Below are 18871 nucleotides of genomic sequence, written 5' to 3'. Positions count from 1 at the left end.
TGGGGCAAAGTTTTATACCCACTGGTTTATTCATTTCACCTTCAGAAAATATTTCTCTAAACCACTCCTGACTGTTTGCTGCATTAGTAAGACACAGTCCCTTGGTTAACATTTTGCTAATTTAATCCAGGTTTCACATGCTAAACTCCAAATTTTCTGATTCCATTTGTGATCTTAGGGATAACTCAGGTCAACCCTCAAAAATTCTTCTAAAATGTTATTTCATAATGCAGCCATTTAATTCAGTCGTGTGAAACTCCAAATGAATATATATATTTTTTGGTGAAGACAAAGTCCCATGAAGGCAGGAATTCTGTTTCGTTCACTACATAGCATCTATATCAATGCTTAGTACATTATAAGTTTCCAATCGTATTTGTTAAATTGCACTGAATAGAAGATAAATGAGTAATTATGTTAAAATTCACTTCACAAAACGATGAGTGACTTCCTGTTCTCCATGATGAAGCATTAAACCATGGTAGACAGGCACCACCGGGGGTAAATCCTTAGTGGTGCCCATCTCTAAACCCTATGCTGGGAACGTGAAAGTGAACAGCCTTCAGCCTCTGAGGGCCTCCTAGTCTCAAAGCAGTATTTCCAACAGATTCAGACCACCATTTACTGCATTTTCATGACAACTCTCCATGAAAATTTATTTATACCTGCCTTAACAAAAAATAATATCAGAATGCAGAGGGACAGTGCACGGAAGGTAGAGTCTAAAGTAAAGTCTTTAAAATTGGCCTGGCATGGTGGCTCACACCTGTAATTCCAGGGCTTTGAGAGGCCAAAGCGGGAGGATCGCTTGAGCCCCAGAGTTCAAGACTGGCCTGGGCAAAGTAATGAAACCGTGTTTGCACTGAAAATAAAAATTAAAAAATCAGCCAGGTGTGGTGGCACGCACCTGTAGTCCCAGCTACTCAGGAGGCTGAGGTGGGAGGATACTTTGAGTCCATGAGGTCGAGGCTGCAGTGAGCCATGATCATGCCATACACCAGCCTGGGCAACAGAGCAAGACCCTGTCTCAAAAATACACACACACACACATGCACACACACACACACACGCACACACACACACACGCACAGACACACACACATGACCAGTCCAACACTGGAGAGTCTGATTCAATTGGCCCAGGTGGTGCTGGGGGGACACGGGCATGCATAATTTTAAAAGCACTAAGGATCATTTTGATGCTTCACAATGGCTGAGAACCAGAGATTTAAGGGGTTACCATGTTCTGCCCCCATCCTCAGCTGGTCCCTCTAGACAATATACAGCAAGTTCCTGGAAATGAAAGGTTTGTTGAAAGGGGTGAGGCAGTACAGGCCCAGCTCCCTAGACTATGACATCAGCCACATCTTATGCCCAAAGAGACAAGCATCTCTTGCCTGCAAAAAGGGATCTGTGGGTAAAAAACCCTGAAGTTTTATACAAAAGGTCAGAACTGCAATGTGAATTTTCTTTAGCAGAAACCCCAATATAGGCTGGGCACAGTGGCTCTCGCCTGTAATCCCAACACTTTGGGAGGACGAGGTGGGCAGATAACCTGAGGTCAGGAGTTTGAGACCAGCCTGGCCAATATGATGAAACCCCGTCTGTACTAAAAATACAAAAATTAGCCAGGAATGGTGGCATGCAACTGTAATCCCAGCTACTTGGGAGGCTGAGGAAGGAGAATTGCTTGAACCCAGAAGGCAAAGGTTGCAGTGAGCCGAGATCATACCACTGCACTCCAGCCTGGGTGACAAAGTGAGACTCTGTCTCAAAAAAGAAAACAGTTTACTTTGGTCTTGTTGTGGGTGATTGGTAGTGGCAGTAAGAGAAGAGGAAAAGAGGCCATCCTGAATTCAGGGAGAGCTACCAGCTCTCCTGAGAAGGAGACCGTGATTCATGTTTGGTTGAGGGGCTAGGCACACACTAAACTAAATGAGGCAACAGCTGTTCATGAACAGTGACAACAAAAGCAATTCCTAGGGAGGCAAAGCTCTTCAAAGAATGTTAGAAAGCTGGAAAATACCTTTTGCATAATCTGATGCTCTCAATTTATGAATTAGACCTACAAAGAAATCAGACCTCTCTAACCTGATGAAAGGTTGAGAGAGTGGCAGAACCAAGGCTAGAACCAGGTCCCCGATGGCCAGTCTGAGGTTCCTTCTCCCACATAGCCCAGAATGCCCATATAAACATATTCCATTAAAGAAGGTAGTTAAGGCATTCCAGCAGTATCTGAGACACACAGAGACGAAAAACGTTATCACTAAAAGACATAGTCATTATACCATGCATACTTTGACATCCCTGCACCAGAAACTTCCATGGAACCTCTAAAAATGATAGATTCCTAGAGTCTATATTGAGGCATACTGAATAAGAATCTCCCCAGATGGGCCTAGAAATCTGTGAATACTTGTGGTTGTTGGACCAGCATCTGGGAACCAATGGCTCATATAATATCAGACTGGCTGATTAAACCCTCGGTCTTTCTGACTACCAATTATAAACTGATTAACTAGATCATTAAATCTCCAGCTCATTCAACTTCTAACTGAGCAACACAAACACAGTTACTATAACTGGGTATCATAGGAAGGCCACAGGAATGGACCCACTGCCCCTGCATAAGTGCAATGAATAATAAGGTAACCCAAAAATAATCAAGGGGTGCATGTTGGGTCTTAGAAAAAAATAGGTTTTAAATGGCTGGAAAAGCACATGTGGACAGCAACAAACTACTCACAGCCTGTTACTTTAAAAGATGGCATCAAATATAGAACAAGCAACACTAGATTTCATGGTGGATAAGGATCCCAAAAAAACACATCACTAGCCTGGCAGATAGACCTGAAGTAGATGTTAAGAAGAGCCTTGAATATATGTGTTTCTTTAGAGAGCCCTCATTCTGTCAACAGACAAATCCCTGCTGAGAACATGTGCGTTACAAAACAGAGAAATATCTTTAATCTTAAAAAAAAAAAAAACAGACTTAAATATCTTCTTATTTACAGCTGCTATGAACTTGGCGAAAATAACCCAAATGCACAAAATGACATTATGAATACAAATGCCGGCTTTGGGAAACCTTGAAAGCAACAGAGTGACCACTCTCCATGGTAAGGACTAGAAGGACCCCTACTACCACAGCTCCACCAAGCCCAAGGCTGCTTTGCTGCCAGTCTCAACTAATGAACTCAGGGTTGTGTTTCCTGACACGTTCCACAGGCACAGCATGGATTCCAGAGCCCCTCTTTGTTTCTGAGGAAGGAAAGGAAGCATGCAGGCCAGATTCACATTTGTTTCTCCATTACTTTAGCAATCATTAAACAAGTGTACACTACAATCCCACAGGAAACAGGAAGATATATTTAGGGAAGGTTGGTAAAAGTTGTGTCCCACATCAAAGGAAAGTCATCTTCGTTCATACTGCTCACATCTGGAGCACGCCCACACACTGGGTGAAACAGGACCATCATGGTGGAACATGCTCTCTCCTTAGCGGTGGCCTCTTCAGAAAATCGGTGAGGATGAAAGGAACGAGACACTAATTTTCAGTTATTTTCAGAATCCATGCATTGGCCTGCACGGGAATGAACTCGAGCGCTTCATCAAAACTTTTCTAAGAGCCAGGAGCATATTTGCACACGTACATCACTACACATTCTATATTGATGCGTATCACTTCCATCTGCCCACAAAGGCCAGATAATACACGGTGCAAAAACTTTTTAATAAAAAAGCTATAGTCTTGCAGCTGAAACGTGTCATTCTTGACTTTTATATTCACTGGTATATCTCGTTCTCCCACCAGCTTTGATACCGGTTTCCAAATCAGTAATATGTACTCTATTAAGTGGGGTGGGGAGAAAGTTTAAGAGCTACAGAAAAACTGAGCCGAGTAGAGTGGCAAGGAGCCCTTCTGTGCACTGGACTGCCCTATCAGGAATTAGACTACTACTGCTAGCAGCTGGGGCTACCAGAAATTAAGTAAACCAGTAGACAAATAAAAGTATATGCCCTGGAAAAGTATGTACCCTACTGAAAACCAAGAGGGATCTTCATTATAAATCATCTATAAACCGGTTGCATGTGAATAAACTCACGATCCCAGTTAATGTAAAAATGATCAGGCTCCAATCCTGGACCACAGACTTCAGTCTGCTAACACAGCCACCTATTTGCCCATCCCTGTTGGGTCCTGCCTAATACAACTGCCTCTCTTTGCACCTTCAAGCTCTAACACTGATGGGGGTAAAGGGCTATAAGGGCAGAAATGGGACTATGTGGTATATTAGACAAGACTGTAAAACCTGGGTTATAAGTCACAGTTCAGCCACTACCCTGTTGTTAGCTTGGACCACTCAGCAAACATCCCCGGACTTCAATTTTCACATCCATCAAGTTGAGAGCCTTAGGCCAGGTGCGGTGGCTCACACCTGTACTCCTAGCACTTTGGGAGGCCGAGGCAGGTGGACCACCTGAGGTCAGGAGTTTGAGACCAGCCTGGCCAACATGGTGAAACCCCATTTCTACTAGAAATACAAAAATTAATTGGGCATGGTGGCGGGCGCCTGTAATCCCAGGTATTAGGAAGGCTGAGGCAAGAGAATCACTTGAACCTGGGAGGTGGAGGTTCCAGTGAGCCAAGGTCACACCATTGCACTCTGGCCTGGGTGACAGAGTGAGACTCCGTCTCAAAAAAAAAAAAAAAAGAGAGCCTTAGATGATACTGCTGGTTTGCAAGCCATACTTTAAGAAAGCAATTGGCCGGCGCAGTGGCTCATGCCTGTAATCCCAGCACTTTGGGAAGCCAAGGTGGGCAGATCACCTGAGGTCAGGAGTTCGAGACCAGCCTGGCCAACGTAGTGAAAACCAGTCTCTACTAAAAATGCAAAAATTAGCTGGGCATGGTGGTGGGCGCCTGTAATCCCAGCTATTCGAGAGGCTGAGGTAGGAGAATTGCTTGAACCTGGGAGATGGAGGTTGCAGTTAGCCAAGATTGCGCCACTGCACTCCAGCCTGGGCAACAGAGCGAGACCCCATCTCAAAAAAGAAAAAGAAAAAGAAAGCAATCAGGGTTACAGAGGAAATAAAGGAGAAGAAACTATATGGGTTACAGAGCTTTCGGAGTAAGGGGGAATTCCAAGTCAGGGGCTTGGCAGAGAAAGGGAAAGCCTAAGTAAGGTTCTTGAGAATTCCACCCTCACTATCCAGATCTTCTTTCTCATACTTACTTAGTTGTCTGATAAGACTGCTTTTGAGGGGAAAAAAAGGTTTCATTGCAAATAAAAAATTTGAGAAAAATTCTCTCCCTCAGTATTCTTGAACGTCTAAAATTCTCATCTAGCATGGCAATAGAACATGATATTGCCAAGCTGACTGGCATGGAAGCTCCACAGAAACAAATTCAGAGGAATGCACTTGGCTGTGCCGGCCCTGAGTACCAAACATAAAGGTCAAACCACTCTCTTGCCCCATCTGGTTCACTCCTGATTGCAAAGCTGTGAAATCCCACACCCTGCACAGATAACGTGGACCACTCCCGGGACAAGCAAGATTCATTTTCATGTAAAGGAGAATTGAAGCAAAAGCAAAACTTCTGCCAAAAAAAAACCTCCAACTATGCTCTCCAACATCTGTGAAAGACATTTGTGAACAGTGTCCCAAACCATTTGGATCAATCTGGGACCCTGGAGGCAAAGGTGGCTACAGTTTAAAGCATCTCAAAGGGTGGGCGGCGGTTAGGGGATGCTTTCCCTAAAGGCTAATAGTGGAGAGGAGATGGTTTTACAAAAACCTTGGGTATTATCTTGCCAGCCAGATGTTGAAGTGAACACACTCCCAGACTTTAGCCACCTCTCTGTCCTTCTTCAAGGTCAGTAGCAGTCTCTGGCTTTCCCCAGCAACAGCTCCCAGGGAACCATGCAAAGTCTGTAGCCAAATTGAGGCCTGACTCTTATGAGATGGCTATAAAATATGCTTCTGGGTTAGTTATATAAAAATTAAAGGCCCTTTGCTTAAGTGTTTCCTTCTTGCCTTGTTGCCTGGCGCCTGCCTCAATACTTTCTTTTTCTCTTCTTACAATAGGCCCCTGTGATCTGCAAGGCTCCCTGCAGGAAGTCACCGTTTTAGAGGCACACTCTATTATGACTGATCAGACGACCCTTCTCGGGGCCTGCCTGAGAACAAAAGTTCCGTTTTCTTTTCAGAGCCTTGTGAAGTAAACAGTTATTTCATAGTTAGTCCTAGGTGAAAACCATCTTTTACCATCTCCTGAGTGCACCAGCAGTCTGAGGGTTACTGACGCCATAATGGCCTGACGAAACCACTTTTCTGGGGTGTTCTGTGGCTGTCAATGGTCTGTTATTGTTGTCTCTTGAAGTGATTGGACATCTCATACACATACACCATGCGGCAGCTGTGACAGAAGCAGATCACTCTGACCTGCTGCGGCTCTCATGTCTCCTTGGGATTTAACTGTGAATATGTTCATCCAGCTGAAATGCTCTGAAACTGAACAAACTTATCTCACTCCGCTAAAACAAAAACTAATGAAAGCTAAGCAACTAAATGTATTCTATAACCTAGTCAACCCTCCTCCTTCATAAATACAACATTTATATCAATCCTGGACCAGGAGATGACTATGAGCCTGAGGTTTCATCTGCATAATGCTAAACACCCTTGTGAAAACTTCAGTAACTTTTCCAGGTGTTTCCAAATACCCAGATGTTTGGCAGGAGGCACACAGAGCAGCCAGATGACTGTCTTACTTTTCACACCCATATTTTGCTGTACTGTATAAAGAATCCAAAGACAGAAGCAAAAGGATAGTAAAATCCCCAAAGGACAACTCATTGAAGCATCACCCCTTAAATGAGAAATGTCTTTTTACTACCTCTCTTAAAAAAAAAAAAAAAAAAAAAAGATGACCTTCAATAAACTCTGGAGAGTAAAACTCCTCCTTACAATAGGTCATAAATGATCTCTTTCCGAAATATGCTTCAAGTCCAACCTGAACCTCTCTAGCTTCAATGCAAGACTCATATCTCCTGGTCATTAGGAAGGACACATAGAGTCTTTCAAGGCTACCTGTAATGGTTAACTTTATGCGTCAACTTGAGACAGTGACGTGATGTCCAGAGAGCAGGTGAAATATTTCTGGGTGTGTCTGTGACAATGAGTAAAGAAGATGTCCCTCTCCAATGTGGCTGGGCATCTCCAATCCACTGAGGGCCCAAATAGAACAAAAAGAATTTGGAGGAAGGGTGAATTCTCTCTCATCTTGAGCTAGGACATCCATCTTCTTCCCCGCCCTTGGACAATGGAGCTCTTGGTTCTCAGGCCTTCAGACTCCATAATTTACACCACTTGCTCTTACTTCTCAGGCCTTCAGACTTGAGCTGAATGACACCCCAGCTTTCCTGGATTTCCAGCTTACAGATGCATATTATGAAACTTCTCTACCTCCATAACCACGTGAGCAATTCCCATAATGTTTCCTCTTATATCTACAGATATATCTAAAGATGTCCTGTTGTCTCTGTTTCTCTGGAGAGCCCTGACTAATACACTTCCATTTCTACTAGAAAGCCAAAATACCTTCCATTTCTTCAATAAAGAATGATATTTACTGATTGACTGATTGAGATAGAGTCTCGCTCTGTCACCCAGGCTGGAGTGCAGTGGCGCAATCTTGGCTCATTGCAATCTCTACCTCCTGGGGTTCAAGTAATTCTCCTGCCTCAGCCTCCTGAGTAGCTGGGATTAAAGGCACATGCCACCAGGCCTGGCTAATTTTTGTATTTTTAGTAGAAACGGGGTTTCGCCATGTTGGCCAGGCTGGTCTCGAACTCCTGGCCTCAAGTGATCAGCCCACCTCGGCCTCCCAAAGTGCTGGGATTACAGGCATGAGCCACCGCACCCAGCCTGAGAATGGTATTTAAATAGCTACCTGAGGATTACATGACAAAGGCCTTCAGTCTTCTCTGGGATGACTTACCAGTCAGACCCCTCAAAGTAGAAGGAGCCTAACGCTGTTCTTTATTTTCAATCATTTATCTTCACAGTTTCATCCTTTGAGCATATCCAATTAGATCAAGCTGAGCAAGGGAAGGGACACAATGACATCTCTAGGAGTCACCACATGTTCTCTAAACCACAGCAAGGGCACGTGGCTAGAGCTGTCTAAAGCCTGCAGCAATTTCAGATCTCGGGGCCTGCGCAAGAGGCAGCTGTCAGCCCATGCTCTCCTCACACCTAAATCACTACAAATCTAATCAGTGCACGGTGTGCCATGAATGCAGAGTCCTTGAAGACAAGGACTCTTGGATAGATCAAATATCTCAGGCCAACAACAGGCAAATGCCTGCAGTTTGTCTACAGCTCACTCCTCTCATTTCCCAACCCTTCTACTTTCATCTTTGCTTTTCCCCAAGTTCACCCTAATACCCACGGTCACCTCTGGGTCTTAACCAGAAGGACTTTGCACTTAGCCAAATGGAACCACTTCCACCCAGCCCAAGATGACAGCAGACAATGGATTTGGGTACCAGTTCTTTGTAGGGACATGGATGAAATTGGAAATCATCATTCTCAGTAAACTATCGCAAGGACAAAAAACCAAACACCGCATGTTCTCACTCATAGATGGGAATTGAACAATGAGAACACATATGGACACAGGAAGGGGAACATCACACTCTGGGGATGTTGTGGGGTGGGGGGAGGGGGGAGGGATAGCATTAGGAGATATACCTAATGCTAAATGACGAGTTAATGGGTGCAGCACACCAGCATGGCACATGTATACATATGTAACTAACCTGCACATTGTGCACATGTACCCTAAAACTTAAAAGTATAATTAAAAAAAAAAAAAAGTGTGGTCCTTGAACACCAAGGGTACTTGAGGCCCTTTTATGAGGTTTGTGAGGGCAGCATTATTTGTATAATAATACTAAGATGTTACTTAATACTTTCACAGAGTTGGCAGTTGGCACTGGTGGCACAAAAGGAACAATGAGTGGATACTGCCAGTGCCATAGCATGCATCAAGGCAGTGCACCAAATTACACCAGCAATCCCTGTATTCATCACAGCCATGCATTCTTAGTTTAAAAAAGCCAGTTTCACTTAATATCATTGATGAAGCAGTAAAAGGTATTAATTTTATACATCTCAACCCCTAGATACACATCTTTATGGTACTCTAGATGATGAAATGGGGAGTTTGCATAAAGCATTTCTGCCGCATATTGAAGTATGGTTGTCTTGAGGAAAAAGCATTTCTGTGATTATTTCTGTTGCAAGATGAACCAGCTACTCTTTGTTCTTACTTGAAAGCATGACTGACAGATTCAGACTTATGCACTTGGCAGGTATTTTCTTGAAAATGAACAAAGTGCACCTTTTAATTTAAAGATAACAGCTGACAATATTTGTTATCAATGATAAAAATTAAGCTTTCAAACACATGAAAACTGTACCCACCACCAGGAGTCTGACTGCTTCCCAGTATTTAAAGAATTTTCTAATGAGATTGGAGGTAAAAACAATGCATGTGATTTGTTAAAATAGTACATTAGGAAATGCGCCAATTATTAGAAGATCTAGATAACTCAGTGTACCATTATTTTCCAAATGATCACTGAATGTTGTTACAAATTTATAAATTCATTAAGGTGCAATATAGGCAAATAGATTTTAATGCAACAGTATGGAAAAAGTTCATCAATATGATTTCGGATTCTACTTTGTAACTAACCTTTAAGAAATTACTACTTGTCTAGTGTTTGTATAGTGTCAAAGAAGAATGTCCACTATTATCTGAAAATGCTGTTGACATAATTCTATTTCATCTACATATCTGTGTGAGGCTAAATTTTCTTCATCTACTTCAACAAAAACAACAGCAGAAGTGACTAAATGCAGAAGCAGATCTAAGAATCCAGCTATCTTCTACGAGTCAGTCTCCCTAAGCGCTGAGATTACAAACGTGAGCCACCATGCCTGGCCTGAAATTTTGTTGTAATTTCTAATATGGAAAATATCAACATATAACTTGCATAAACAAAAGCTCTTTAGGGACCTCAGTGATTTTTAAGAGTATAAAAAGGGCTCCAGGGGCCAAAAGTTGGAAACTACTGGATTACAGAATAGCCTCTATTTCTACAAAGATGATGAATTCTTAAATCTAAAATCTAAAGAAGCAAATAAAGGGATAACTAATAGTAAAATTCCTTGCAAGATTGTTTGGGAATCAACCATACCATACAAGGAACTACTAAATGTACCATCTCTGCATAAAAATGAAGCCACATCACACAGAGACCAATAGTGTCTTCATATAGAAAGGAGCCCTCTACCATTTTCCAAGGTAGAAAAAAAAGACAACCGGGCACAGTGGCTCTCGCCTGTAATTTCAGCACTTTGGGAGGTCGAGGTGGGCAGATCACTTGAGGTCAGGAGTTCAAGACCAGCCTGGCCAATATGGCAAGTCCCCATCTCTACTAAAAATACAAAAATTAGCCAGGCGTTGTGGCACGTGCCTATAATCCCAGCAGTTCTGGAGGCAGAGGCGGGAGAATCGCTTAAACCTGGGAGGAGGAGGTTGCAGTGATCTGAGATGGTGCCAGTGCACTCCAGATTGGGCAGCAGAGCAAGACTTGGTCAAAAAAAAAAAAGACTTCCTTGCAATTCTTCTGTTTAATAAGGCCAGGTACAATCCCTGGTACTTAATCAGGTTGGATGGAAGCAGCCCCTAACTGTTCTCTGATTATCTCTGGGATGTACCTACTCTGTCACATGTAGACTCATTGTAAGGCTAGAAGATATTCTTTTCCCAAAGCCAGGTGAATGTTAGATTTCAAGCAAAAATATGGGAAAGGGACAGAAAGAGATCTCCTCCGCATGGGAAAAAAATATATAGAATACACATTCCTCAAAGTTCAGAAATTCATACTGAATGAATCCACCCAAGTAAACAAATTTGTCTAGGACGCCTGACACCATAATATCAAACAATCATGGGCCGGGCATGGTGGCTCATGCCTGTAATCTCAGCACTTTGGGAGGCCAAGGCAGGCAGCTCACTTGAGGTCAGGAGTTCGAGACCAGCCTGGCCAACATGGCAAAACCCCATCTCTACTAAAAATACGAAAATTAGCTGGGCGTGGTGGAGTGTCTGTAGTCCCAACTACTCAGGAGCCTGAGGCACGAGAACTGCCTAAACTCGGGAGGTGGAGGCTGCAGTGAGCCGAGATTAGTGCCACTGCACTCCAGCCTAGGTGACAAGAGCAAGACTCTACCTCAAAAACAACAACAATCAAATCAATCAATCAATCATGAACAAATACATAAGGAACAAAAAGATCATTATCTTTTACCAATGTGCTAAACCTGTTCTTGACACGTTCCACACAGAAAGCACCATTTACTAATTTTATACCTATTCCTGGAAAATAGTTGAAAATGAAATGAAAAATTCAGTGTTGTTCTTGGTGGTGAACCAGTAAATCTGGGATATCACATGTGTTGCTAGTACAGTTATTGGCAGGGAAGGAGCCCTCATTTTCCACTGCCAAAACCAAACTGCCAAAACAACACAGAGCCTATAGCTCATGTTACCATGACTGGCCATTTCCACTCCCCTGTGATGCAGAGTTTGCGGGGAACATCTTGTCAGAGAGCTCAACTGCAAGATGAGGGGTGACTGACAGTGACTGTTGGACCATAAGTAGGAACCACTGGGCTATTTTCCTCTAGTGAGTGTGTTTCAGTCAATTGTGAATGAAAACCGAGTCTGACTATATATTCTTGGCAGACTGATACATAGAATTAAAGAGCTGGGCAGCAGCCACACACACCACTCCACTGTGTTGAAAGGAATAAAGAATGGCTGTTGAGCTGCAGTGGGCAGAACAGTTTGGGGTAGGACAGGGGAGCTGGGAAACGAAAAGCTTAAATCAAGACTCAAAAGCTCCATCTTTCAAAAGCTACACAAGCCAGGGATGCTTCTTCCGCAGACAAGTCCTCAACAGTACCTCGTGCAGTGGTACTAACAGCATGGCCAGCACAGCCAGCTCACTTTCAGTCTAGGGCAACAGCGAGGTCCTTAGGCACATGGCAGATTTTTAAAATGAAACTCGAGCCAAGGGATTGATGCAGCCACCTTCCAGGTAGTCATAAAACGGAACTTAGGCCCGAAATCACAATACTGTCTACAGTCACAGTGATCTCTTTTAGGATTGTTGCTATCCTGCCAACTGGCCTCAGACATGTCAGTTTTTGTTCTTGTTTGAAAAATGAAAGCACCTATCATTTTATTATCTAGGTACCTTGTTTTCATATCTGCAGTCAAAAAAGCACTTAATCTTTCTTAGAGGGAACTATTTGAATATGTACACACAATACATGTTACATACATAGGCATGTCTACACGAAGTTTTATATAGAATCATAAAATTGTAGACTTGGAAGAGACATAAAAACCACTTGACTAACTTCTCACCTAAAGCAAAAACTTACATCACAATATACCAGACCCACCAGGAATCCTCTCACCCTCTTGACCTTCTTCCCCTCTGTACTGTGCTGGTCTCTTCTGAGCATCCTTCTAGCCCATTCTAACCTTGTCTCTTCACTCTTTTCCTTCTGGACTGGGGTCCCGGTGGGGGAGTTTTCCTCCTTAGTTGCTTAGTTACAATCCCTATTTGGATCTCTCTCTCTCTCTGTCACACACACACACACACACACACACACACACACACTCTCTCTCTCTCTCCCCCACTCTCTCCCTAGTCACCTCTGTTTAAACTTGTTCTCTCATTCATTACCTTCATTGCACAGCTAAGAATCTGACCTCGGGCATTACACCCTCACTAAAAAAAAAAATTAAAAAAGAAAGTTTTATTTTGTTTGCCTGAAAAAAGAAATCCCCAGATTGTATTTGTTCACTATAGTTGGGCTACTTTCCTCTTCATTAAGTGTATATTATTTGAACAGATTCTTATTCTCCTCTTGTGTCCATTCTCATATTCGGTGGATCACCCTATCTCTTGTTGCCTTTTCTTTCATTTTTTGGCTTCATATTCATTGCCATGGCCACAAACTGGGTCCAAGCCTCAGTCATTTGACAACTGAACCACCTGTCTTCCAGACTCCAGCATCTCTCCCCTCTACTGTATTTTCTGCAGATCTACACAATACTCCTAAAGTTTTGTGTAGGAGTTACACAAAATTACATAAAAGGCTTTTTGCAGATTTCCACAGAATCAAATGCTATATATATATATATATATATATATATATATATATAGAATTTTCTAAACTGTAAAGTATTATGTAACTGTGAATTTCTTCCCTTTCTCTTTTTTCCCTCCTATTTGTATCTATCTTCTAGTTGAGGTGTTTTTGTTTTGTTTTGTTTTGTTTTTTTAATCACAAGTTTCCAGTCTCTCCACCACTGTTTGCTCAGAACCTCATTCATGCCTGCATCTTGCCATGTTTTGTTCTGTAACATGGACCCCAGTCAGATATTTTTCCTGGTTAAAGAACAAATATATTCTGACTTATGCTGCCTTTGAGACAGATTTCATGCCAATCTCTCTGCTCCCAGAATTCTCTCCATCAAATCAGGTCTCTTCCCTTCCTGATCACCCTGCTCAGGACCTACCCACTTCTCCCACTGGGCCCTGTACAAACAGCATGGTCTGTTCTGAATTTTACCAGTAATTTTAAACACCCCAATAATCTATCCAATCTCTAACCATTCCCACTGGGTTTGCTTTTTGGTGGAAAATTGAGGACAATATACGAACATGTGTGGAAAGTGCCTGGAATGTGAGACATGTTATGTAAGGCTATATATGAACTCTGAGTTAAATGGATCTGTGTAAAAAATCCCAGAGTTGCCATTTACTAGAGACGTCAACAGGCCCATTTGCTCTGAGCTCTCCCTCTGTGTTCTTACCTCAGACGGTGTATCTGAGAATTAACAAAATAATATATACTAGTCTGCCAGCACTAAGGAAACAATAAACAAACAATAAATTTTTTATTAAATAGAAAATTAACTAATAGTAGCCTTACTATTTCTGCATATGTATATGCCTTTTTATGTACATGACATAAATACACTAATGTTTACAATGAAGAAGAAAATGGAATTCATTCGTGAACTCTGCTGTTTTCTTTCTGAAGAGAATTGCTGGTTTGAAAGAAACCAACAAACAAAGCCCTTATTGACGAGAGACCCCACATAAATAAAAAACGTGCTTATGTTTTACAAGAGTTTAAATTTCAAATGAAATTTGAACTTGACTCACATAAAGAGTCAAGCTCAATACACACATTCATTGTCAATAACACCTAACATTTTGGTTTAAATTATAATTAGGTATAAAAATATAAATAGATGCACAATTCTTAAAGTTTTAAATTACTGTCCTCTTAGTGTTGACCTTAGTGTATATTTGGTCCTCAACTAAATACCTATTAAAGTCAGTCCTGCCTTTCTCAAGGCAATACAAACTTCTGTGGCACAGAAATCATGAGTTATCTTTTCTTTTTTTTGAGACGAAGTCTTGCTCTGCCACCAGGCTGTAGTGCAGTGGCACGATCTAGGCTCACTGCAACCTCTGCCTCCCCGGTTCAAGCGATTCTCCTGCCTCAGCCTCCTGAGTAGCTGGGACTACAGGCATGTGCCACCACACCCGGCTTATTTTTTGTATTTTTAGTAGAGAAGGGGTTTCACCATGTTGGCCAGGATGGTCTCTAACTCCAGACCTTGTGATCACCTGCCTCAGCCTCCCAAACTGCTGGGATTACAGGCGTGAGCCACCATGCCCAGCTGCCTTATCATTTCTTTAGAGACAGGTTCTCGCTGTGCTGCCCAGGCTGGAGTGCAGCGGTGTGATCACAGCTTACCGTGGTCTTGACCCCCTGGACCCAAGCAATCCTCTGGCTTCAGCCTCCTGAGTACCTGGGACCACAAGCGTGCACCACCATGCCTGGCTAATTTTTGTATTTTCTGTAGAGGCAGGGTCTTACCATGTTGCTCATGCTAGTTGTGAACTCCCAGGCTATAGCAATCCTTCCACCTTGGTGTCCCAGGGTGCTGGGATTACCGGCATGAGCCATCATGCCTGGCCTGAAACCTTTTATTTTCTAACGAACTCCCCTTACCCTGTAACGGGGTCATTGTAAAAAGTATATTTGTTCAACAGTCTGCTGGCAATTCCAAACAGTTCTGATTCTGTTTCACAGTTTTGAAGAAAAGGTGGTAGTTTGGAGAGATGTTACACAAAAGATAACTGAGCATCTTTAGAAAAGACAAACCTAGCCATATAAAATATTACCAAGAGGTAGGCTGGGCGCAGTGGCTCACGCCTGTAATCCTAGCACTTTGGGAGGCCAAGGTGGGTGGATCACGAGGTCAGGAGTTTGAGACCAGTCTGGCCAATATGGTGAAACCCCATCTCTACTAAAAATACAAAAAAATTAGCCAGGCATGGTGGCACTCGCCTGTAGTCCCAGCTACTCGGGAGCTGAGGCAGGAGAATCGCTTGAACCCGGGAGGCGGAGGTTGCAGTGAGCTGAGATCGCGCCACTGCACCCCAGCCTGGGAGACAGAGTGAGATGCGGTCTCAAAAAAAAAAAAAAAAAAAAGTTATCAGAGGGAAAATCTAACTCTGCACAAGAGGGATAGTCTAGCCATGTGAGGGATTATTACTTACCAAACAGTCCAAGCAACAGAAATAAACACACACAAAAGAGTTGCCCCAGTGCCACTCCAAATGCTCTCATTTGCTTCCTTTTAGGGCTTATTACTGTGCACACGTATATCTTTACACTTACTCCTATTATACACACACATATATTTAATATACATATACAAATATACAGACAAACATGCATACACACAGATACGCATATATATTATTTATATATGATTTATCTTATCCTTCTTCCTGGTTAACATATCCAGCACTTCATAACTATTTGAACAGCTATAGTTGAACCTACAGGTTTTTTGTTTTTTTGTTTTTTTGTTTTTTTTTAAGACAGAGTCTTACTCTGTCACCTAGGCTGGAATGCAGTGGTGTGATCTCGACTCACTGCAACCTCTCCCTCCCGGGTTCAAGCGATTCTCCTGCCTCAGCCTCCCGAGTAACTGGGACTACAGGCACATGCCACCCGGCTAATTTTTTGTATTTTTAGTAGAGACAGGGTTTCACCATCTTGGCCAGGCTGGTCTCAAACTACTGACCTCAGGTGATCCACCTGCCTTGGCCTCCCAAAGTGCTGGGATTACAGGCGTGAGCCACACATGCTTATTTAATAAGATGGTTAATATAACCCTGTGTGTAGGGCTTAGTACTGGACTAAATAACTGCTAAAATAAGCTATAATCAAGAATTCCTTGACACATAAAAACAATAATTTTTATTTTTACTTAAAACTACTTTAAAAAGCAGCTACAAGGCCAGACATGGTGGCTCACACTTGTAATCCTAGAACTCTGAGAGGTCAAGGTAGGAGGACTGCTTAAGGCCAGGAGTTCAAAATGAGCCTGGGCAACATAGCAAGATCTTATCTCCACAAGAAATTATATATATATATATAAAGCCAGGTGTGGTGATACACGCCTGTAGTCCCAGCTACTCAGGAAGCTGAGGTGGGAGGATCACTTGAGCCCAGGAGGTCCAGGAAAGAGGGAGTAGAAGAGCAGGGAAGTAGCTCCTTTACACAGGAAGAGCAAACCAAGAAGATCCTTAAATAGGCCTTTCACGAAATAAATGCAAGAATGACAACCAAATCCTTCCCGGAGATTGAAAACTTCCATTCAAATGCTTTTTAGAGTTGGTGATATTGCCAAAGCTGTCATAGTTTTGACTCCGGTTTTCTGATCAGCTCACAGCAGAGTGCTTCATACTGTCCTTATGTACCTTAAACCAGACAATATCAAAATGTCAAAGAAATACTTCCCAAGTGAAAGCTCCTGTTTAGGGAACAGTACCAGTCTCTGTCTCAAGTTCTGCAGGGTTTAAAATAACACTCAGCTGTCACTGCTTTCTCTTGGGGTTCTCCTCGTTATCTTCCAAGAATATGAAATAAGGGCACATATGCCAACTTTTATAGTTGGCAAAGGGCATGCATTTTAGAAGCAGCATTTTTACAGGAATAGAAATAACACAGCAGCAACACCCTAACACCCTGTTTTTTGTTTTTTTTTTTTTTTTAAGTGGCTGCTACATTTAAAATAGAGGATGAGGTTCCCTATTGTATAAAATTGTACTCAGGCTTGCGTGGAGCAGAAGGGGTCTAATTAAAGCCAAGTTGTGAAGCAAAGCATCTCTACATTTGTACAACAGATAATGTGACAATCTGGTCTGGCTCTGGGCACTGTTACCCTGCTGTACTTCCTCTTTTTTTTTTTTTTAAGCTCCCCCAGGACCACCAAAAAAGGGCAGTCCTGAAGATGTGATAAGTGAATGAATACGGCAGCTGATGAAGCAGATGACTCTCGGTGGAGAAAGGGGCTCAAGGAATGAGAAATATGAATGGTAAGATTTCTGAAACAAATCTCAGACCCCAAACACACCCTGCTCTATCAAAGCAACTACATGCTGAGCCCACTGTTAACTGACTTTCAGAACAAAACATATGAGCAAATTCTTTATTAACAGAGTAAATCTAAACAGCCAATGTGACTGGGGAGCATATTTGCTCCCTTTAGGCTGTGTAGCACTATGAAGAGCCTGGGATAAGCAAGGGGGCCTTTTCTGATCTGCCTTTAATTTCCTATCCCAATTTTTCTCTCCCCATGCCCTAATCCCTTTAAAACTGGAGATTCGGGGCAAACTAAAGTCCTTGAAGCTTTATTAAAACACTACCTTCTTGGTATAAAATGACATTCTCACTCCTTTTTATCTGGTGTGACAGGCTGAATGATGTGTTCCTCCTACCCGCCAGGATGTCCACATGCTAATTCCTGATCCCATTGACTATGTTGCCTCATACAGTAAAAAGATAATCTCCCCATCTGAAGTTCCTTAATTTGATCATATCTGCAAAGGTATGATGATATCTGCAAAGGTATGATCAAATTAAGGGACTTCGGGAGGGGAGACTGTCTTAGATTATTATGGATGGGCCCAATGTCACCACAAGGGTCCTTAAAGGAAGAAGCCCAGAGAAGTCAGAGAGAAAAGGCAATGTGTCAATAGAAGCAGAGAGACAGAGACAAGATGCTATGTTGTTGGCTTTAAAGCTGGAGAAAGGGGCTGGAAGCCAAAGACTCTAAGTGGCCTCTGGAAGCTGACAAGGCCAAGGAAATGAAATCTCTCCTGGAGCCTTCAGGGGTTACCACCCTATACACTCATTTTATTCTTCTGGTCTACAGAACTGTAGAATAATAAACTGATGTTGTTTTAAGCCACTAAGTTTGTAGTCATTTGTTACAGCAGCAATGGGAAAGGAATACACCTGGTCAACCTTGTTCACCCTAAACTCTGTTCAGGCACCCTCTCCTATAAGAAGCCTCCTTTAGAGCTCTTTCCCCATCTGCTTCCAGCCCTACTTTGTCTTGGTCAGCTGTTCCTCTTCTTTGCAGAGCATCCTGCAATTACCTTTATAAAGCCTGGTATTACAACTGTCGAAGTATTTATCTGCTTCCTCAACTAGCCTGGGAGGCTCTCTTTCAAAGGCAGGGCATATGTCTCTTTCAAAGGCAGGGCATTTTCATATTCCAATATTTATCAATGTTTCTCACACATAGAGGGCACTCACATTTTTTTCAGTAAGTTAGTATGACTCATCCCTTAACGCTCAGGAGGATACCAGCCTTCATTCCCTTAACCAGATG

At 42.5% G+C, this 18871-nt stretch overlaps 1 protein-coding gene across 8 annotated transcripts in view; it reads right to left on the bottom strand.

Annotated features, from left to right (window-relative positions):
- FMNL2 (formin like 2) overlaps positions 1–18871 on the bottom strand; it is a 314076-nt gene that overhangs the window by 44199 nt on the left and 251006 nt on the right. The window lies entirely within an intron of this gene.

This window comes from Pongo pygmaeus, chromosome 11 (assembly GCF_028885625.2).
Source record: "Pongo pygmaeus isolate AG05252 chromosome 11, NHGRI_mPonPyg2-v2.0_pri, whole genome shotgun sequence".
In the NCBI taxonomy this organism is placed as follows: domain Eukaryota; kingdom Metazoa; phylum Chordata; class Mammalia; order Primates; family Hominidae; genus Pongo; species Pongo pygmaeus.
The sequence above is the reverse complement of the archived record's forward strand: the minus strand, read 5'-3'. Positions and strand labels throughout refer to the sequence as shown.